At 47.2% G+C, this 19,003-nt stretch overlaps 1 protein-coding gene and 1 pseudogene across 1 annotated transcript in view; one reads left to right on the top strand and one right to left on the bottom strand.

Moving 5' to 3' along the window:
* The window catches only part of RAB11FIP3 (RAB11 family interacting protein 3), an 82,168-nt gene that overhangs the window by 8,650 nt on the left and 54,515 nt on the right, over nt 1-19,003 (top strand). The gene's annotated exons all lie outside the window — the stretch shown is intronic.
* Nucleotides 4,987-19,003, bottom strand: part of LOC122472046 — a 28,829-nt pseudogene continuing 14,812 nt past the window's right edge.

The raw sequence follows: 19,003 nt of genomic DNA, 5'->3' as shown, positions 1-19,003 counted from the left end.
CATAGAACTGTATACTTGAAAATAGTTAATTTACCACAACAGGGATGCCTCCGTTAGGCATCCAACTCTTAATTTCAGTTCAGCTCATGAACTCCCAGCTCACGGGGTCAAGTCCCACACCGTGCTCTATGCTGGCAGCGCAGAGCCTGGCAGCGCAGAGCGTGGGATTCTGTCTCCTTCTCTCTTTGCCCTTCCTCTACTTGCTCTCTGTATCTTTCTCAAAATAAATAAAAATAAACTTAAAAAAAAAAAAGGTTAATTTACCACAATTAAAAAAAAAAGGAAAAATAAGATGAGGGATCTGAGATGCAAAACCCTAAGTGAATGACTTTAGCTCAGAGGAAGGGGAATCGACAAACAGAGTAAGAAACCAAACCTCAGGGTGTCTGGCTGGCCTAGTTGGAAGAGCGTGTGACTCTTGATCTCGGGATCATGAGTTTGAGCCCACGTTGGGTGTAGAGATTACAAAAAATAAATAAACTTTAAGAAAGCAAGCAAGAGGGGCGGGCGCCTGGGTGGCTCAGTTGGTAAAGTAGGTTTTTGTATTCACAGGCCCCAGGACAGGCCTAGGCCAGCAAGATCTGACTATAAGGAGGTCAGGGTGGTGGTGGTGTGGGGGGAAGAGGTTGGAAAGAAAGAATGCAAAATTAGAAGAGGAAATAAAATGTATATATTTGTTTCTTTTTGCAAAAAGAAATCTAGGAAGGATAGATGAGAAAGCAATTTAAAAAACTTAAGTGGGTGGGGACAGGGTGTAAGGTATATATGGGTGGGAGTGAAACTTGTTTGAGTCTGCCTTTTTATATATCTTTGAGTTTTGAGCCATCCATATATTCTACATATTAAGAAAACAAATTAAGACAATGATAGAAACCAAACTGAATACACATAGGAGCAAAGGAAACCGAAAGTGAGTCGAATTACTAATATAACCACGTAGGAAAGATTAATTCACGGGTCATGAACACAGTACTCTGTATTCCTTTAGTGGGTTGTATTTAAAAGAAAAAAAAGAACTACAAAGAAACTTAATACAAAGTAGGTTTGTTGTTGATAGATCAGCATAGAAGTTCTGAAATCTCTTTGGCTGTATGTCAGAGCAAACAAGTGTACTGCTTCTGGGAACCAGGGTTCTCTGGGAGGAAGGAGGTAAAAATATGGTATGGAGGGGCACCTGTGGCTCAGTCGGTTGAGCCTGTTGACTCTTGATTCTCTCTCCCTCTGCCCTGTCCCCCCACTCATGTTCTCTCTCTCCCTCTCTCTAAAATAAAAAAAAATAAAATAAAATAAATATGTTATGGAAAAGGTGAGGGAGAGTCTGTTGTCTTGATATTTAAATTGAGGGTATCAGTATGAATACGTGATTTAAAAAACAATTCCTAGCTCTGTCTTCTGAAAGAGTTTAGGAGCAGTGACACTCCAGTAGCAGTGAGGACACTTCGCCCCCCAGATACCGGTTACAAACACCATTTCCTACTAAAGCACTCAGGGGTCCTCGGAGAAGTGACTTACTTCAGGTTTGGGGCAGGCAAAATTCAATGCGAGCCTGGATTATCTTGTACCAGAAAGCAAGGAAGTGTTCAAAAATTGATAGGGACGTGTCAAAAATGGAGCAGCTTGAATGGGTTCCCAGTGGGCAAATCTGGGACATTGGGAGTGTCAGAAAAGAGTAATGATGATAACGGATACATCGAATTTAAAAAGTCTGTGGCATACAGTGAGTAACAACCAGTCCTAGTCACACTCCAAAGGAGAGACGTAGTTCCTTACAAATGGCCTTTGAAGGAGAAAGTGACAGATTTAGAGAATCGGTGTTTTGTTGTTGTTGTTGTTGTTTGTCTTTTTTTGTGGGGGGAATTAGTGTTTTGTGATGACCAAGGTAATTATTGATTCAAGTGAGGATCATCAGTGGTTGCCAAAAACAGTCTGAAGTGTCATTCCACAGATGATTGATTCCAAAGGTAAAGAGAAAAGTCCTTACATTTGGAGAAATATGTCAGACTCTACCTTGATCAAACCGTGATCAAACTCTGACTTCCTAGTAATGGAGATTACATTGCCCCTTGAGGGGATACAGTGGCGGGGACGGGGATGTGTGTGTCAACATTCTTGCCAAAAATGCTTACCCTGAGTCAAGTAATGAGGAGTAACCAGATAGCCCAGAACGTAGGGCATTCTACAGTTGCCTGGACACTTGAAAATATCAGTGTCATAAGAAGGGTGGGGGCCCATCTAGATTGAGGAGGTGAGAGAATTGTAACAACTCGTGACTGGTTCTTGATTAGAAACTGGTTTAAAAGGAAACAAAACAAGTGTGAAGGCCATTATTGGGACGACTGGAAAAATTTGAATATAGATGAACTTGGGATCAGTGGTCATAATGGTATTACGTAGGAGGACGGTCCTTGTTCTTAGGAAATACACGCTGAAAGGGCTTAGGGAGGCATCGTGATGTCTGTACCTTAATACAATTTTTTAAAGATTTAATGATTTTGTTTTTAAGTAATCTCTATACCCGACGTGGGGCTTGAACTCAAGACCTGGAGATCAAGAGTTGCATGCTCTACTGACTGAGCCAGTCAGGTGCCCCTCTGCAGCTTATTTTTAATAGTTCCACAATTAAAGTGCAGGTGTGTAGAAAGAGATACAAAGCGAATGTGGAAGGACATTAATAATTGAATATAGAGGAGGGATATACAGGTGTTCTTCTTTGAACTTTACAGTGGGGTCACTTCAAAATAAAAAGGAAAAGCACAATATGGGAAGTTCATTGAGGATAACCTGTACTTCGTCTTGTACTGTACGTTAGATTGTGTGTCCTTTACCAATACCCGATATAACCCTGAAGCCCTTTGTTCTCAAACATGTTTTAAAAGGAATGTTACACACGCACACAGGTTTTACTTGTTATTAACTTCACAGCCAAGGTAGCATTTATTGATTGACAGTTACACAAGGTATGAAAGGACCCTTTCCTTTGACACAGGGGTTGAAATGGGAAATTAACAATAGCTGTACGTTGAACCTTATTTATGAAGGGATGGTGCTTCCCCAAGAGATGTAAATATCTTGTCCAGTGTTCAGATTCCCTCAGAACGAAATTTATAAAGAGCTCTCTTTTTCCCTCCCTGTTGACAGTATTCAAATGGATAAATCCATGTTTGAATAAATATATGAAAGGAGCTTTGAAATACTTAGGGTGTCTAAAAATTAATTTCCTGTTGCAGGGTAACTTTATGTATTTTCTGCTTTGCATTTTGTCTGGGTGTGAAAATGTTCAGTTAGATGCTGTTGTAGAGAATGAGGTGTCTCTGATGGGGTGTTGCACGTAGAAGTCCTGAGGTCATTTTGTTGTGGATTTAGGTATCAACAAAGTACAGTAAAACTGGATTTGTGGTTTGGGTTGTGCTTATGCCACAGATATGTTAACCATATGGTTAACTATGTACTGTGACCTTTTAGTGATGGTCAGTCCTTGCTGGGCTTGTTAAAGCCCTGGACTGCTGGTTCATAAACTCTTTGTCTTAGACACTGCACATTGTGATCTCCCTCTCTCTCTCAAAATGAATAAACATTAAAAAAATTAAATATTAATCCATTACATGTTAACATTAATGACAATTTGTTTTTGAGAGGGCATACGGGAGGGGCAGAGGGAAGGAGGGAGAGAGAAAATCTTTTTTTTTTTAATTTGTTTTAATGTTTATTTTTGACAGAGAGAGAGAGACAGAGCATGAGTCAGGGAGGGGCAGAGAGAGAGGGAGGCACAGAATCTGAAACAGGCTGCAGGCTCTGAGCTGTCAGGACAGAGCCCGACGCAGGGCTGGAACTCAACATCAGTGAGATCATGATCTGAGCTGAAGTCAGATGCTCAAACAACTGAGCCACCCAAGTGCCCCGAGAGAGAGAGGAAATCTTAAGCAGGCTTCATGCTTAGTGCAGAGCTTGACATGGGGCTTGATCTCACTACTGTGAGGTCATGACCTGAGCCGAAATTAAGACTCAGACACTTAACCAAGTAAGCCACCTAAGCACCCCAAAATCAATGACATATTTTTTTAATTAAAAAATTATTTTTATTTTTTTATTAAAAAAGATTTTTTTTAATGTTTATTCATTTTTGAAAGAGAGAGAGCACAAGCAGGGGTGGGGCAGAGAGAGAGGGGTGGGGGTGACACAGAATCCGAAGCAGGCTCCAGGCTCCGAGCTGTCAGCAGAGAGCCCGACGTGGGGCTCGAACTCACGAACCGTGAGATCATGACCTGAGCCGAAGTTGGATGCTCAACTGACAGAGCCACCCAGGCACCCCTAAAAAAAGTTTTTTTTTTTTAAACATTTATTCATTTTTGAGAGAGAGAGTGTGAGCAGGAGAGGAGCAGAGAGAGGAAGACACAGAATCTGAAGCAGGCTCCAGGCTCCGAGTTGTCAGCACAGAGCCCGATGCCAGGCTGGAACTTGGAAACCATGAGATCGTGACCTGAGCCGAAGCCAGATGCTTAATCAACTGAGTCACCAGGTGCCCCCGTCAATGACATTTTTTTTTGATTAAAAACAAATTTGGGGGGCGCCTGGGTGGCTCAGTCGGTTGGGTGACCGACTTCGGCTCAGGTTGTGATCTCGCAGTCCGTGAGTTCGAGCCCTGCATCGGGCTCTGTGCTGACAGCTCAGAGCCTGGAGCCTGTTTCCGATTCTGTGTCTCCCTCTCTCTCTGCCCCTCCCCCGTTCATGCTCTCTCTCTGTCTCAAAAATAAATAAATGTAAAAACAAAAAAAGTTAAAAAAAAATAAATTTTTTTTTAATGTTTATTTATTTTTGAGAGAGAGCAAGAGACAGCGTGTGAGCGAGGGAGGGGCAGAGAGAGAGGGAGACACAGAATCCGAAGCAGGCTCCAGGCTCCGAGCTGTCAGCACAGAGCCTGACGCGGGGCTCGAACTCACAGACCATGAGATCATGACCTGAGCCGAAGTCGGTTGCTCAACCGACTGAGCCACCCAGGCGCCCCCGTGTTCTCTTGAAGCCAGCGCTCAGGCCTTGTCCAAGTACTGCTGCAACAGCTGCAGCTGCTCTGTCCGCTGCTGCTGCTGCTGCTGCTTGGTCTTCGGGTTTTGCTCGTGTCTTCTTGCGCCGCAGATCAGGGGTTCCTACTTCTTACCCGTGTAGAATTTCCTGAGGTTCTCCTTCTGAGTCTGGTTGATGATGGTGAGAATGCAGGTGATGGATTTGCGAACAACCCGGATCTTGGAGAGCTTGGAGGCCGTGCCGCCTGTCAGTTTGGCCACGCGAGGCTGGGACGGCTCCACCTTTAAGTCTTCGGCTGCCTGCCTAAGCACCTCCTCCTCCCCCTTCTTGCCTCGAAGGTCTCACACCTTAATCTTGGCCACGTCTGCACCCTCCACCTTCGCTGCCAGTGGAAGAGGTGAAGGAGAGAGTTTGCATCTCTTTAAAGACCCAGTTCTATTTGAACATCACTCTTCCTCACTCTGTATTTACTCCGACATTAATTTCACAAATGTTTACTTGGGGCCCACTCTGCTGCCCCCTCAGGAGGCCTCAGGGCTGCCCTCTGCCCTCACTGCTTTCTGTTTGGTAGAAAAGCAGAGGTGAAGCCAGGACTCGGAGAGGGAAGTCCACGTGCACCTTGGTCCACCTTTGCTGCTCTGTAACTTCTGCTTGGTGTGCTCGTTTCTGGTACTTGTTTTAATGTTATATTTCAGTTTAATGTTAATTTTTATCATGTGTAGTTTGAAAAGTCAAATGGTGTACTGCACGCTGCACAACAGGAGGTAGCTGTGGTCTCCTTGCCTTTCCCGATCCTGGACTCCTGGCTGTTTCCTTCTCGGATTCTGTCCCCCAGGTTTAGATGGTTGCTGTTGTGTTTCTCTTGGGGAAGGTACACCCGCATATTTCCCTTCCATCTCCTCTGTTTTTCTTTTTTTTTTTTTTTTAATTTTTTTTTCAACGTTTATTTATTTTTGGGACAGAGAGAGACAGAGCATGAACGGGGGAGGGGCAGAGACAGAGGGAGACACAGAATCGGAAACAGGCTCCAGGCTCTGAGCCATCAGCCCAGAGCCTGACGCGGGGCTCAAACTCACGGACCGCGAGATCGTGACCTGGGTGAAGTCGGACGCTTAACCGACTGTGCCACCCAGGCGCCCCATCCTCTGTTCTTCAATGTAGTGAATCCTAATGCGGATTAAATAGACCTTTTGTGTTTGTTTTAATTGCAGATATTTTCCACAACTGTCCCATGTGGTGTGCCAGGAATACATTTCCTGCCTAATGCAAACTTCGGCTTCTCCTGGAATCACTTTACATTGTTTTTTAATGGGTTTTTATTTTGAGAGAGACAGAGAGTGAGCATGACCAGGGGAGGGGCAGAGAAAGACAGATAGAGAGAGAGAGAGAAAGTCCCAAGCAGGTTCCACACTGTCTGCCCACAGCCTGATGTGGAGCTCGATCCCACGAACCTCGAGATCATGACCTGAGCTGAAACCAAGAGTCAGACACTTAACCGACTGAGCCACTCAGGCACCCCATTAGTTTACATTTTCACGTGTTCTGTTTTCCATGTACCCATCAATAGTTCTTGCTAGCCTGTCTGCTGGGGATCTCACCGTCAGCATGAACTCTTGGACTTCCATTGTTGTGTCCTGGCCCGTCTTCTCGTGCTGGGGCTTGTCTCCTCACCTCCAGCCTGGTGTTCTACTTTTGGAGTACCTCTGCTCATCTGTCCTGAGTCCGTATCCTGCCTGAGGTTCCATGTCAGACATTCACCCAGGCTTTTCTTGTCAGGTACGACACGTGATGCCCTTTCTACTTCCTGCACTTTGCTTGGTCATCTGGCATCCTCTCTGTGGCCATTATGTTACTGTGTTCTTTGCTGTAAGTGAGTGCCCACTTATCCATCCCCGTGCATCTTCCAGAAGGTCAGCGTCTCTCCTCTGGAGCAGTGTTTTTCCAGAGGACTTCCAGGAGGGAGTGGAGAGAAACCCGGGTTTTCATTCCGTTGAACTCTATTTAAGGCCCTTTCTCTCCTCGACATCCTGCACGTGCGCCTGTCAAAACTGGCTCAGTGCTTGTCTCCCTGGCCTCACCATTGTCTGTGTTGTGGGTGGAGCAGGACTTACTAGTGTCCCACAGCTAGGGGACAGTGCCGGGACACAGACTGCTGCCCCTGTCCCTTCTCCCCTGATTATTGTCTGTGGGAAATCTGTGCCAACAGATGGTTTGGTTTGGGTTTCCTTATCTTGCATTTTGTGTGTGTGTGTGTGTGTGTGTGTGTGTGTGTGTGTGTGTAAGTTTTCACATTTTGACAAAGTCCACATGCATGAAATGAGGTTTTTGTAATCTAGAATATTCCATTACATGGATGTACTAGGTATTTATTGTTTGTTTTTCTCCACCAGGAGTAATGCCTGTATGCCTCCAGCTATACAGATTAGTTGTCACAGCTTCTAGCAAGACCTAATTTTTGTGCTGGGAAGATTGAGGTTATTGTCTTGGGCTTTGGAATTGGAGATATTTGGAAGAAGTGTAGTAAGGCTTTCTTAGCATTTTAGAGCTTTTCTGTGGCATAGTAGAGGAAGGAGGCAGAGCTCCTTGGCTGTGTTGTGGGAAATCCCTTGTCTGATTCAGCAAAAGTTTCCTGTTACTGGTCTAAAATGTAGTCCCTGAGGGTCCCCTGGGGGACTCAAGTCGGTTAGGCGGTTAGGGATCTGACTCTTGATTTCGGCTCAGGTCATGATTGTGAGGTCCATGGGTTTGAGCCCCGTGTCGGGCTCTGAGCTGCTGACAGTGTGGAGCCTGCCTGGGATTTCCCCCTGCCCTGCCCCGTCCCTTCCCTACTCATTCCCTCCTTCTCTCTCTGTCTCTGTCTCTGTCTCTGTCTCTCAAATAAATACATAAATACATAAATAAATAAAACGAATGAATGAGTGAAGTCCCTGAAACTGTGAGTTGAGAAGCTGCCTGCTGCCTGTGTCTCCTCCCCCTGTTCGGTTTGCAGGGGCCAGCGTGGCCCCAAGTGGTCACACTTGACGTGCTAGGGAGTGGAGTGTGTGGGGGCTGTTCTTTGAGGAGTAAGGTGCTGTGGCCGATGCCACGCTGGCAGTGGCACTCCTGTGTCCATTTATGTGAGGTCTTTGCCCACCCTCAGCGGTATGTCGCGTACGTCCAGGGAAGCACGGTGGTGTCGTTGGGGCCTTAGAGTCAGATCTGGGCTTTGTTTCACTCAGCAGATGTGCATGGTGGTGTTTACTGAGTGTCTTCCTCGTGCCAGCCAGTGTCATAGGTGCTGGGGACAGATGATACGCCAGAGCAGCACGCTTCGTGTCCTTTCGGTAACTGCCAGCACTGCCAGGTGCTGTGAAAGAAAAGCAGAGATTATTTAAGGTTGTGTAACAGGGAGCCCGACCTAGTTAGGAGTTTCCCTCAGGGGAGTCCCTTTCTTTTTTTTTTTTCTTTTTCTTTTTTTTGAGGTAACTCTTAAGCTGACATTCTGAAGCTGAGTAGAATTAGTGAAGCAAAGGGTGGCAGAGGAAGGAGGGTCCCAGGTGTAGGTGCAGTGGGGAGAGGCCTGTGTGGGAGGAAAGGGGGCACAGAGCCGGAGGGGTGGAGAGGCAGGGACCTCGGCACCTGCTGGGGAATTCGGGCCTGTAGTCTCTGAGAGAGGGGTAGGTGATAGGATCTATTGTTTAGAGAGAGGGCCCAGTTAGGAGAGGACAGGAGTGGATGGGGGAGAGCAGTCGGGACCCCAGCACAGTCCCCTCACACAGGATGAGCTATAGGTACGTGACTCCTGACAACATCGTTCAGATCCGACCCTGCCTATTCTACTCAGCATGCTGGCCACTCTCTTCATGGTCGTGGCTGCAGCCGCCAGTGTCCCGAGGTAGAAAGAGGACCCCGTCCCTCTGTCTCTGTTTAAGAAACTCCCCTGCGGTTTCCTGGGTCCACCGGCCCCCCACCCCTTCATTGGCCATGCCAGTTCACAGGTGCTTTCCAGCCAGGTCCCTGCACTGCATGGGTGTCGGGGGATTGGAGGCATTGCAGTTGGCTTGAACAGTGCCTCCCCAAGTGCTGTCCCTGGGCCTGTAGCAGTAGCAACATTGCCAAGAGAGCTGTCAGGGATGCAGCATTCACCTTGAGTGTGAGGAGTGTGGGCATCAGTGGTTAGACCAGTCAGCTTTGCTCTCTTGACCTGGCTACAGTCAGCCTTCCCTGCTGGGACCCCCCCCCCCCCCCCTTGCCTCCAACACTGCCACTTCCCCTTTCCTCATTTTACTGTTCTCCCTAGCTTAGTATTGTCTACAGAGTCCATATTTTACTTATTCTCCTATCTGTCATCTCTGTCTCCATTCCCATCCACGTGCCACGAAGGTGCCTGGCAGGCCTGGCATGGAGCAGTGCTCCTGGCTGTTTATTACTGAGTCAGATGAATTAAAGAAGGATTGAAGTCTGTCGGCAAGGGAGAAGTGGAGAGTGGTGTTGGAAACCAGCCGGCAGTGACCACTGGTGCCATCCGGAGACCCCACTGGACACCTTGGGAAAACAACATCGACGGGGTCCAGCAGGAGGTGTAGGGAATGCAGGGAATGACAGGGGGAAGGAAGGCTGAGGGGCAGGGGACGGTAATTATTTTAAGATAGGCAAGGGGGCCCTCCCGTGTTGCTCAGCTGCTGTAGGCCTCTCTCTAAATGAGGACCCGGGACGCCTGGGTGGCTCAGTCGGTTGAGCGGCCGACTTCGGCTCAGGTCATGATCTCGCGGTCCGTGAGTTCTAGCCCCGCGTCGGGCTCTGTGCTGACAGCTCAGAGCCTGGAGCCTGCTTCGGATTCTGTGTCTCCCTCTCTCTGACCCTCCCCTGTTCATGCTCTGTCTCTCCCTGTCTCAAAAATAAATAAACGTTAAAAAAAAAATTTAAATGAGGACCATAGGGGAACCTGATTCACAGGTGGTTGTGAGCAATGAACCAGGCAGGTATAGTACTTAAACCCTTCCTGACATTTGGGGAGTCATGTTAGTTTATTATATGTGTGTGTGTGTGTGTGTGTGTGTGTGTGTATTTTAAGGTTTCTTTATTATTATTAGTTTTTAGCAATCTCTACACCCAACGTGGGGTTTGAACTCACAACCCCGAGATCAAGAGTTGCTCACTCTTCTGCTTGAGCCACGCAGGCACCCCTTGGGGAGTGCTCTTTAAAGAAGTCTGCCTGATCAAGGGCTCACTGTGTGCAAAGCCGTATTCTCTGGACTTTAATTTCCTTTTGGACATCCTAGGGGAACTTTAAAACACTGCATGTGTATTTGTGGCTTGTGACTCCAGAACTAGGCCCTGGGGTGGCTTAGGGTTACTGACACCATGTGTCGGTGTTGCTGATTGCCCACTGTGTACTAAGCTCTGGGCTGGCTTTTTATGGGAGTTGCCAAAAGAAATTAGGAAACACGTTTCCTGCCTCCTAGGAGTTAATGGTTTGGGGGCTGTTTGAATTGGGGTAGGGAGAGTAAATACTTTTCTTTTTTTTTAATGTTTTATTTATTTTAGAGAGAGAACTCAAGGGTGCACGTGGGAGAGGGGTGGAGAGAGAGGGACAGATGCAGGGCTCGAACTCTTGAACTTCGAGATCTTGACCTGAACTGAAGTCAGGTGCTCAATCCACTGAGTCACCCAGGTGCCCCAGTATTTTCTAACTTTTAAAAGGAGATTTGGGGCACCTGGGTGGCTCAGTCAGTTAAGTGTCTGACTTCGGCTCAGGTCATGATCTAATGGTTTGTGAGTTTGAGCCCCACATCATGCTGTCTGCTTTCAGCAAGAGTCCACTTCAGATCCTCTGTTCCCCTCTTTCTGCTCCCCCTATGCTCGCTCGCTTGTGTGCTTTCTCTCTCTCTCTCTCTTGAAAATAAACATTCAAAAAAACAAAGGGAGGCTCTATTTCTTGTCTGTGGTTTTTGTGTGTTTGTTTTTGCAATGTCTGGTTATTTAGGACCCTTTGAACAGATCACTCCTTATTTTTCCCCCCCTTTTGTTGATTTCTATTTAATTTTTGTGTGAAAAGTATTTATCCTACCTCTTAGGAATCTTGTGTTCCTGTTTCTGTAGGTGTGAGTAGCATTTTCAGTATTTCATTTCCTAAAAATAGGCATGCTGTAAAAACATGGTGTATTTACTTGGCTATGTGTTATGCATTTTTATATTATGTTATTAGTAGATTATATATTACATGACCTGGTGAACTTGTAGATAGTTTCCAAAATGGGAAAGTGCTTAGAATGTTTTTGGACCACAAGTTTCTGTGTTTCTTTTCATTGTGTTGAAGACTAAGTGGCTTAAAACGCTTGAGGTGGATGCCACTGGGCGGGGGGGAGGGGGGGGGGAATGAAGCTGCTTACCAGGCAAGGGGGACCAAGGCAGTGTCCTCCTCCTTCCTGTTCTCTGTAGGCCTGGGTGGCAATCTTAATTTCCCGAAGAATGTTTTCTGCTGGAAGAGAGCACCTTGCCTTGCCCCCAGACTCCTGCCTGTTGCCTCTGAGGTCAGACATGTGCCTTCCTGACAGAGACTTTCAGAAGACACAGTGAGACTTTTTAATCTTTTTTGTATTATTATCACAGTCTTTTTATTTAGTATTTATTTTTGAGAGAGAAAGTGAGCTTGAGCAAGGGAGGGGAACAGAAAGAGAGGGAGAGAGAGAATCCCAAGCAGGCTCCATGCTGTAAGTGCAGAGCCTAACACGGGGCTCAAACCCATGAAGTGTGAGATCACGACTTGAGCCAAAATTGAGAATTGGAAACTCAACTGAGTGAGCCAACCCGGGCTCCCCAGACGCTTTTATCTTTTTAAAAATTGTTTATTTTTGAGAGGGGTGGGGGACACAAGCAGGGGAGGGGTAGAGAGAGAAGGGAACAGAAGATCCAAAGCGGGCTCTGCTCTGACAGTAGAGAGCCCAACGTGCGGCTGAAACGCATGAACTTGAGATCGTGACCTGAGCCGAAGTCGGACACTTAACCGACTGAGCCACCAAGTACCCTGAGACTTTTTTTTATCTTTTATGTCAAGAAAGACTGCCTTCTGAAAAGGTGGTGTGCTGCCTCTGGACATGTCAGAGCCTGAGACCAGCCACATCAGGAGAAGTCTGTTGATGGGGAGGGAGGCTCCCTTGTGTCCTTGATGGCACAGCTGGGGACTGTGAGGTGAGGCAGGGCATAAAAAGGTGAGAACAGGCACTCTATCCACACCCACCCACCTTCTTCCTCATCCAGCCTCCTTTAGAATGGAGGAAGACAGGGGCGCCTGGGTGACTCAGTCAGTTAAGTGTCTGACTTCAGCTCAGGCCATGATCTTGTGGGTTTGTGAGTTAAGCCCCGTGTCAGGCTCAGTGCTGTGTCTCCCTCTCTCTCTCTGCCCCTCCCCTGCTCGCTCTCTCTCTCTCTCTCTCTCTCTCTCTCTCTCTAATAAACATTAAAGGGGCGCCTGGGTGGCTCAGTCGGTTAAACGTCCGACTTCGGCTCAGGTCATGATCTCACGGTTTGTGAGTTTGAGCCCCGCGTCGGGCTCTGTGCTGACAGCTCAGAGCCTGGAGCCTGCTTCAGATTCTGTGTCTCCCTCTCTCTCTGACCCTCCCCCGTTCATGCTCTGTCTCTCTGTCTCAAAAATAAACATTAAAAAAAAAATTAAAAAAAAAAACATTAAAAAAAGAATGGGTGGGGACAACTTGGGTTGATATTCCTCATAGCTAACGTCATACTCATTTGTCCATTATTAAAAAAAACAAAGGTTCCAGAAATGTACACCACAGGACATGAAATCTTCCCCAGTTTCTGTTGGCAGTGGGAGTGTTCTCTCACTTGGGATGAATCTCTCTCTCTGCCTGTCCCCGCAGCCCCCCGTAAAGTGCTGCTTGTTAATTTACGGGCCCGCATGTAGGCAAGTGACAGAATACCTGAAATAGTAATGAAATACTCCCTCATAGCTGACACTGCTTGGTTTCTGCCGCGAATTGGTTTTGTGTACATGAACCCTAACGTGACCCAGAACTGGCGCAGCAGCCAGGCTGGAGTGCTCTGCCCTGAGCCGCGCTGTCGTCCTGCTGTCGTCTTGCTGTTGAGCAGGCGCACCCCGGGCTCCCCCCATGCAGGCCCCATTCCTCTTCCTACCATGTAGTGACACGTTCTTTGAGTGATTGGTGATCAGGCGTGTAGTTCTGACTTGTGTGCTTAGAGAACGGAGAACCTGGGTTCCAGTTCACAGTCTGCAGTTGGAGCCCCCTGTGTGACGCTTCTGTTTGAAGTGGGTCGATACTCTCTCCAGTCTGTGTCTTGGGGGGGTTTTGGGGATGGTGATGGAAGTTACAAATGTAAACAAATGGAAGTTACAAATGTGAAAAGGATTTTTGGCTCCTTTTTAGCCCTCTCCCCTGTCTCATCCCCCAAAGTCATCCGGGACTGGGCCTGCCCCCCTCCCTCTGCATCCCCATCCCTTGTCAGCAAGGCCTGGCTGGGGCTGGAGAGTCTGCAGCCCTAGCACGTCCCCAGGCAGTGCTGCAGTGTCCCCTCTGGAGTTGTGGCCGCACACAGAATTGACCAAGGAGCTACAGACTAAGGGGCCCAGCTGTGCCACAGTTTCAGTCCTATTCTCTGGGGGCAGGAGCAGGAGGAGTGCGGCGGAACCTCCCCTCTGCGAGGCTGAGAAATATGCAGCAGTGACGGAAAAGCCGGCCTCCCGGAGCAGGCGGGAGCACTTGAACTTGGAGCGGGTGTGGGTGCCTCTCTTGTGTGGGTCTTATTGAACACTGTGTTGTGGGTGAGGACTGTAACCTCAGACCTGGAGGCTTGATTGATGAACAGCTCTGAGGAGGCCGGAAAGATAGTTGGTGAGAGCTATCTCTGTGGAGGGTGCCCTGCGGGGCCCTGTCCCCTGTCTGGCTCAGGCCCAGTCGGTGTGAAGGGGGAGAAACTAGGGGGACAGGATTGGTGTGGTGCACAGGCTGTGAATTAAAGAAATTTTTTTCCCCTTTCATTCTGGAGCCTTTGATAATTCTCCAGAAGGCTGCCCTGGGCTGTGCTCAGGAGCTGCTATCCCTTCCACTCAGCCTGGTCACACTGGAGGCGTTTGGATGCTTTCATGGATTTCTGCTTCTGGATCAGAAGCAGAGCTGAGCCTTTTTTTTTTTTTTTTTTTTTTTTTTGCTGAGCTGCTAGAAGGCACAGAGGTGTGATCAGAAGGTGTTTTGCATCTGTGCTTGGGTGTCAAGGGCAGTGCCTGTGAGTGACCCCCTGTGGGCCAGAGCATGCTTCGCTGGGTGGCTCTCTGGAGAACGGGACAGGTGGACGGTCTCTCTTGTTGGGTGTGGTTCAGAGTGTGACCTGTGCAAGTGTCTGCCCCCCCCCCCCCCCACTCCTTGCTGCCCTCCCCCTACTTGTTTACACAGTGCCCTGTCATTCCAGCATGGGGTGTGCTGGTTTACTTTACTAGAACCCTGGAGAAACAAGGCTGGATTTTTTTGCTGTGGGAAACAAAAAGCCCTTTTGTGAGAGTTCTTCCTTCTCAGTGTGGTTCACTCTGGCTGCTGAGGAAAGGCCACAAAGTCCCAGACGCTTTCTTCTTAGTGATTTCATTTTTAAGAACCCCTTTCAGGAACCTGCCTTATGCATTTCACCAGACGTACCAGTTAGTGAGGCTTAATCAGCACCTAGAGAGCATTTGGCTTTCTCTTTTACCAAAGAACTTTCTAGCAGGAGGAATCTTAGCATTTGTGATGGTGAATCAAGAACCTGTTCTCATTGGTTCATATTGCCTTAAATTTTTTTTTTAATGTTTATTTTTGAGAGAGAGAGAGACAGAGCACGAGCAGGGGAGGGGCAGAGAGAGAGGGAGACACAGAATCAGAAGCAGGCTCCAGGCTCTGAGCTGTCAGCACAGAGCCTGATGCAGGGCTTGAACCCACAAACTGTGAGATCGCTACTTGAGCCAAAGTCGGATGCTTGACCGACTGAGCCACCCAGGTGCCCCTGTTGTTACTGCCTTTCAAGCAGTAACAAGAAACTTGAAAAGAAAAAAAAAAAAGGCAAATAATGTTCATTTAAATAAAAACGTGCAGATAAATGAGAAAACAAAAACTTACCACTGTGAATCTTTAAACTTCTAGACTCTTAAATTATTATTTATATGACTGATGGGCAAAACCAGAGTCATAATTAACTTATAGTTTTAACCTCCTCCAAATCAGTATATTGTCAGCATCTCGTGAACATGTATCTACTTCCACAACATGATTTTAGTGGGTAGTTTTCTATCATATGAACGAATGTGCTGGAATTTGATTAATTCTCTGTCTTTGGTATATTTTCACTTTTCAACATTATAGGCTTTCGTGTAGCTGAATCTTCCAGCACAATCTTTATTATTTCCTTAGGTTAAAGTCTTAAAAATGGAATTGCTGGGGGAACAATATAGATTTTAAGGATTTATTTTTTGTGACCAAATTGCCCTCTAGGAATGTACTGCCAGTGTGATACAGGAGAAACGATGACCACTGACTGCTTCAATTTGCATGTTTCTTGTGACAGTATTTGATGTTCCTCTAAAGTGTTAATGAACAAGTATTTCTGTGTCATCCTGTGCTGCTGACTGGCCTTCAGCCTCCATTCCTTCACCTGTGATTGGGGGATCAGCTCAGGCACGCTCTAAAATCTGAGGGAGCTGGGGCGCCTGGGTGGCGCAGTCGGTTAAGCGTCCGACTTCAGCCAGGTCACGATCTCGCGGTCTGTGAGTTCGAGCCCCGCGTTGGGCTCTGGGCTGATGGCTCAGAGCCTGGAGCCTGTTTCCGATTCTGTGTCTCCCTCTCTCTCTCTGCCCCTCCCCCGTTCATGCTCTGTCTCTCTCTGTCCCAAAAATAAATACACGTTGAAAAAAAATTTTTTTTAATCTGAGGGAGAAAAATCTAAAAAATGTTACAAGTTCCCGTAGAGTTCTTTTCTATTGTGTTATTTTATAAGTTTCAGAAATAGGCCATTGATCTATATCATTAAATAAGCAATAAATAGTGACTTTGTTTTGGTTTAACAATCTGCTTTTAAAGAGCCGTGTGCAGAAGATGAAGGCTGAGAAAAATACCATGATGTTGAACACAATGAGAACTCAAAGAATGTTCTTTTTGTATGGACTTAAACGTTTTCTCCACTGTTGAATGATCTCTTGATAATTACTCAAACTATCCCTTAGACTTGAGGTCGGTTCTACAGTTCACTTTATTTGGCAGTGGTGGTCTGAGGGTCCAAGATTTCATGCTGAGCATTTTAGAATTTCTGGAATGTTTCAGTCCTCTCAACTTTGGATCCTAGACACTGTTCCAATCTAGGAACTGTCACTTCTAGGTTTAAACCGAATCTCAAAAAAACTAAAACACAAACCACCCCCAAGCTACGCAGGAATCGCTCTCATCTGGTCCGGTGTTGAGAATGAGATCTGAGGGGCGTCATCCCCAGTCAGGTGGCTGCACTGTGGGCCCCCGTACTGGGTCTCCCGCAGGGAGAAACGCTCTGCCGGAAGACCCGAGGGAGATGCAGAGCAGAATGTGGCTTCTAGGCCTCACCCATTTCATCCAACACGTCGGGTTGTAAACACCTGGCACACTCACGGGGGTCTGAGTTGGGGCTGTGGGTCGTTAGGTACTGTACGGTAGTGAGTCTTATCTGTCTCACATACCTACGTAGCTGTGTCTGTTCTTACCTAGTAAAATAGGCACACTCCCTTGAGAGGCTCTGCCATGTTCCCAGGCGTGTTCCCCTGCCTGCTAGAGAGCTCTGAGATGTGTGTGTGTCTTCCCAGTTCTTTTCTGTGGTTGTGTGTACCTTCCCAGGACACAGAGTGAGTGTTTGTGCCATGTCCTGATTATAGTCCTGACAACTGTGCTGGGCCCTACTGCAGGCATTCAGCACCGCCTCGTCTCTGGGCGGGGAGGTACCATTATGAGTCTGCGCTTTTGTGATTGGCATCTTAGGCAGGCTGTCCTGCCGGGCGGCTCTGGGGTCCCTTTTCTTCCAGAGGAGAGACAGGCCTTCCCTTGAGGCAGAGCGTGGGGGCCCAGGAGGGCTTTGGGTTCCCCAATGGGGAGGTGGGGGTCTGTCCCCATAAAAGGGAAACATGAAAGTTGACTCTGGACAGCCGCCCATTCCAGGAGAAGCAGATGTTCTTATGGCCAGAGTCAGTCCCGCCGTAGTGATAAACCGATGAGTCTCTTGACCAGCTTCCTGCTGTTCCTTCCAGCTTCTCGTCCTGGTGATGGATCCCTCTTTTCCCTGAGTGAATGTTCATTGAGCACCTGTTGTGGGCCAGAGGCTACTCTCGCCTGCAGGGTGTAGCAGTGAGCAAAGTGACTGAAACCCCAGGTTTTTTCTCATTGTTTTAGATGCACTGTATCTATAAAATGCAACAGGATTTAGTAACACAACAGATATGTTTCTAAAGGTTATTTTATAGAATGAATCATTTTTCCACTTATTCCATTATATTCTCAGAAACATGTTTAGAAAAATAAAATTCTCCACCTGAAGTTTAGCTCGAAGAAAAGGTACACATTGATGACATCAAGTTAAAGTTAACATGACTGACGTTCATCAAAGCCTGAACTAAAATCCTACATGTATCTTACTGTAGAAGTTCTTTGAGAATTGTGCTCAAAACCACTGATTAATGTGAACAATTTGAGCACATCAGCGGCCCGCAGAAAAGGGTGACATTAAAGGTTTAAAGCCAGCATTAGATATGTTGAGTTTGTTCTAAATAGAGTTATTTGATTTAAAACAGTAGGATGGGCGCCTGGGTGGCTCTGTCGGTTAAGCGTCCGACTTTGGCTCAGGTCATGGTCTTGCGGTCCATGAGTTCAAGCCCTGCGTCGGGCTCTGTGCTGACAGCTCAGAGCCTGGAGCCTGTTTTAGATTCTGTGTCTCCCTCTTTCTCTGACCCTCCCCTGTTCATGCTCTGTCTCTCTGTCTCAAAAATAAATAAACATTAAAAAAAAAAAAAACAGGATGGAAGTCGTAGCTCAATAAAACGGTTATTTAAAAAAAAAAGTAAGGTGGGTGTGGTAGGCTAATAATGGCCCCCCCAAAAGTTGCAGGTTCCACTTCCTAGAACCCGTGAATGCAACCTTATATGACAAAAGGGACTTGGCTGTTGTATTTAAGGGTCTTAGGGCACCTGGGCAGCTCAGTCGGTTAAGTATCTGACTCTTGGTTTCGGCTCAGGTCATGATCTCAGTTTGTGAGTTTGAACCCCACCTTGGGCTCTGTGCTGGCAGTGCAGAGCCTGCTTGGGATGTTCTCTCTCAAAATAAATAAACTTAAAAAATATATAAATTAAAGGTCTTGAGATGGGGTTTTCTTGATGGCCCCTACGTGTGATTGCAAGGGCCCTTCTGAGAGGGAGGCAGAGGGGGATTTGAGTGCAGAAGAGGAGGTGGTGATGTGGTGACTGAAGCTGAGACTGGAGTTTCCCGCCACCAGCGATGGAAGGCCGGCAGCTGGGGGACCCGGGAATGGGGGAACGGGCTGCCCCTGGAGCGCCCAGAAGGAGTCAGCACTGCCACCTCAGCACTGCCACCTCAGCACTGCCACTGAGGTCAGTTCTGTCCTCATTTCAGACTTCAGAACTGTAGGAGAATGTTTCTGTTGTTTTAAGTTACAGAGCTTGTGGTAATTTGTTACAGGAGCAGTAGGAAGCGGTTTCCCAAGAAAGGGAAACAGCCAGTCTCAGCAGAGAGGTCTCAATTCAGAGCACTTCAAATAGCTGTGGAGGGAGGATTGGAAGTGGGCAGAGACCACTACCGTTTTACACGTAGAAGATGTAAAGAGGATGTAAAGGAGACGACTTGGAGAAGTCGTGTGATAGTATTTACCCAGGCAGCTTAATACCACTGTGTTGTAATTACACTGCTTGTACAGTTTAAATATTTCCACACCCACGCTCACTGCAGCACTATTCACAGCAGCCAAAAGGCGGGAGGAG

The sequence above is a fragment of the Prionailurus bengalensis genome, chromosome E3, assembly GCF_016509475.1.
Source record: "Prionailurus bengalensis isolate Pbe53 chromosome E3, Fcat_Pben_1.1_paternal_pri, whole genome shotgun sequence".
In the NCBI taxonomy this organism is placed as follows: Eukaryota; Metazoa; Chordata; class Mammalia; order Carnivora; family Felidae; genus Prionailurus; species Prionailurus bengalensis.
The sequence above is the reverse complement of the archived record's forward strand: the minus strand, read 5'-3'. Positions and strand labels throughout refer to the sequence as shown.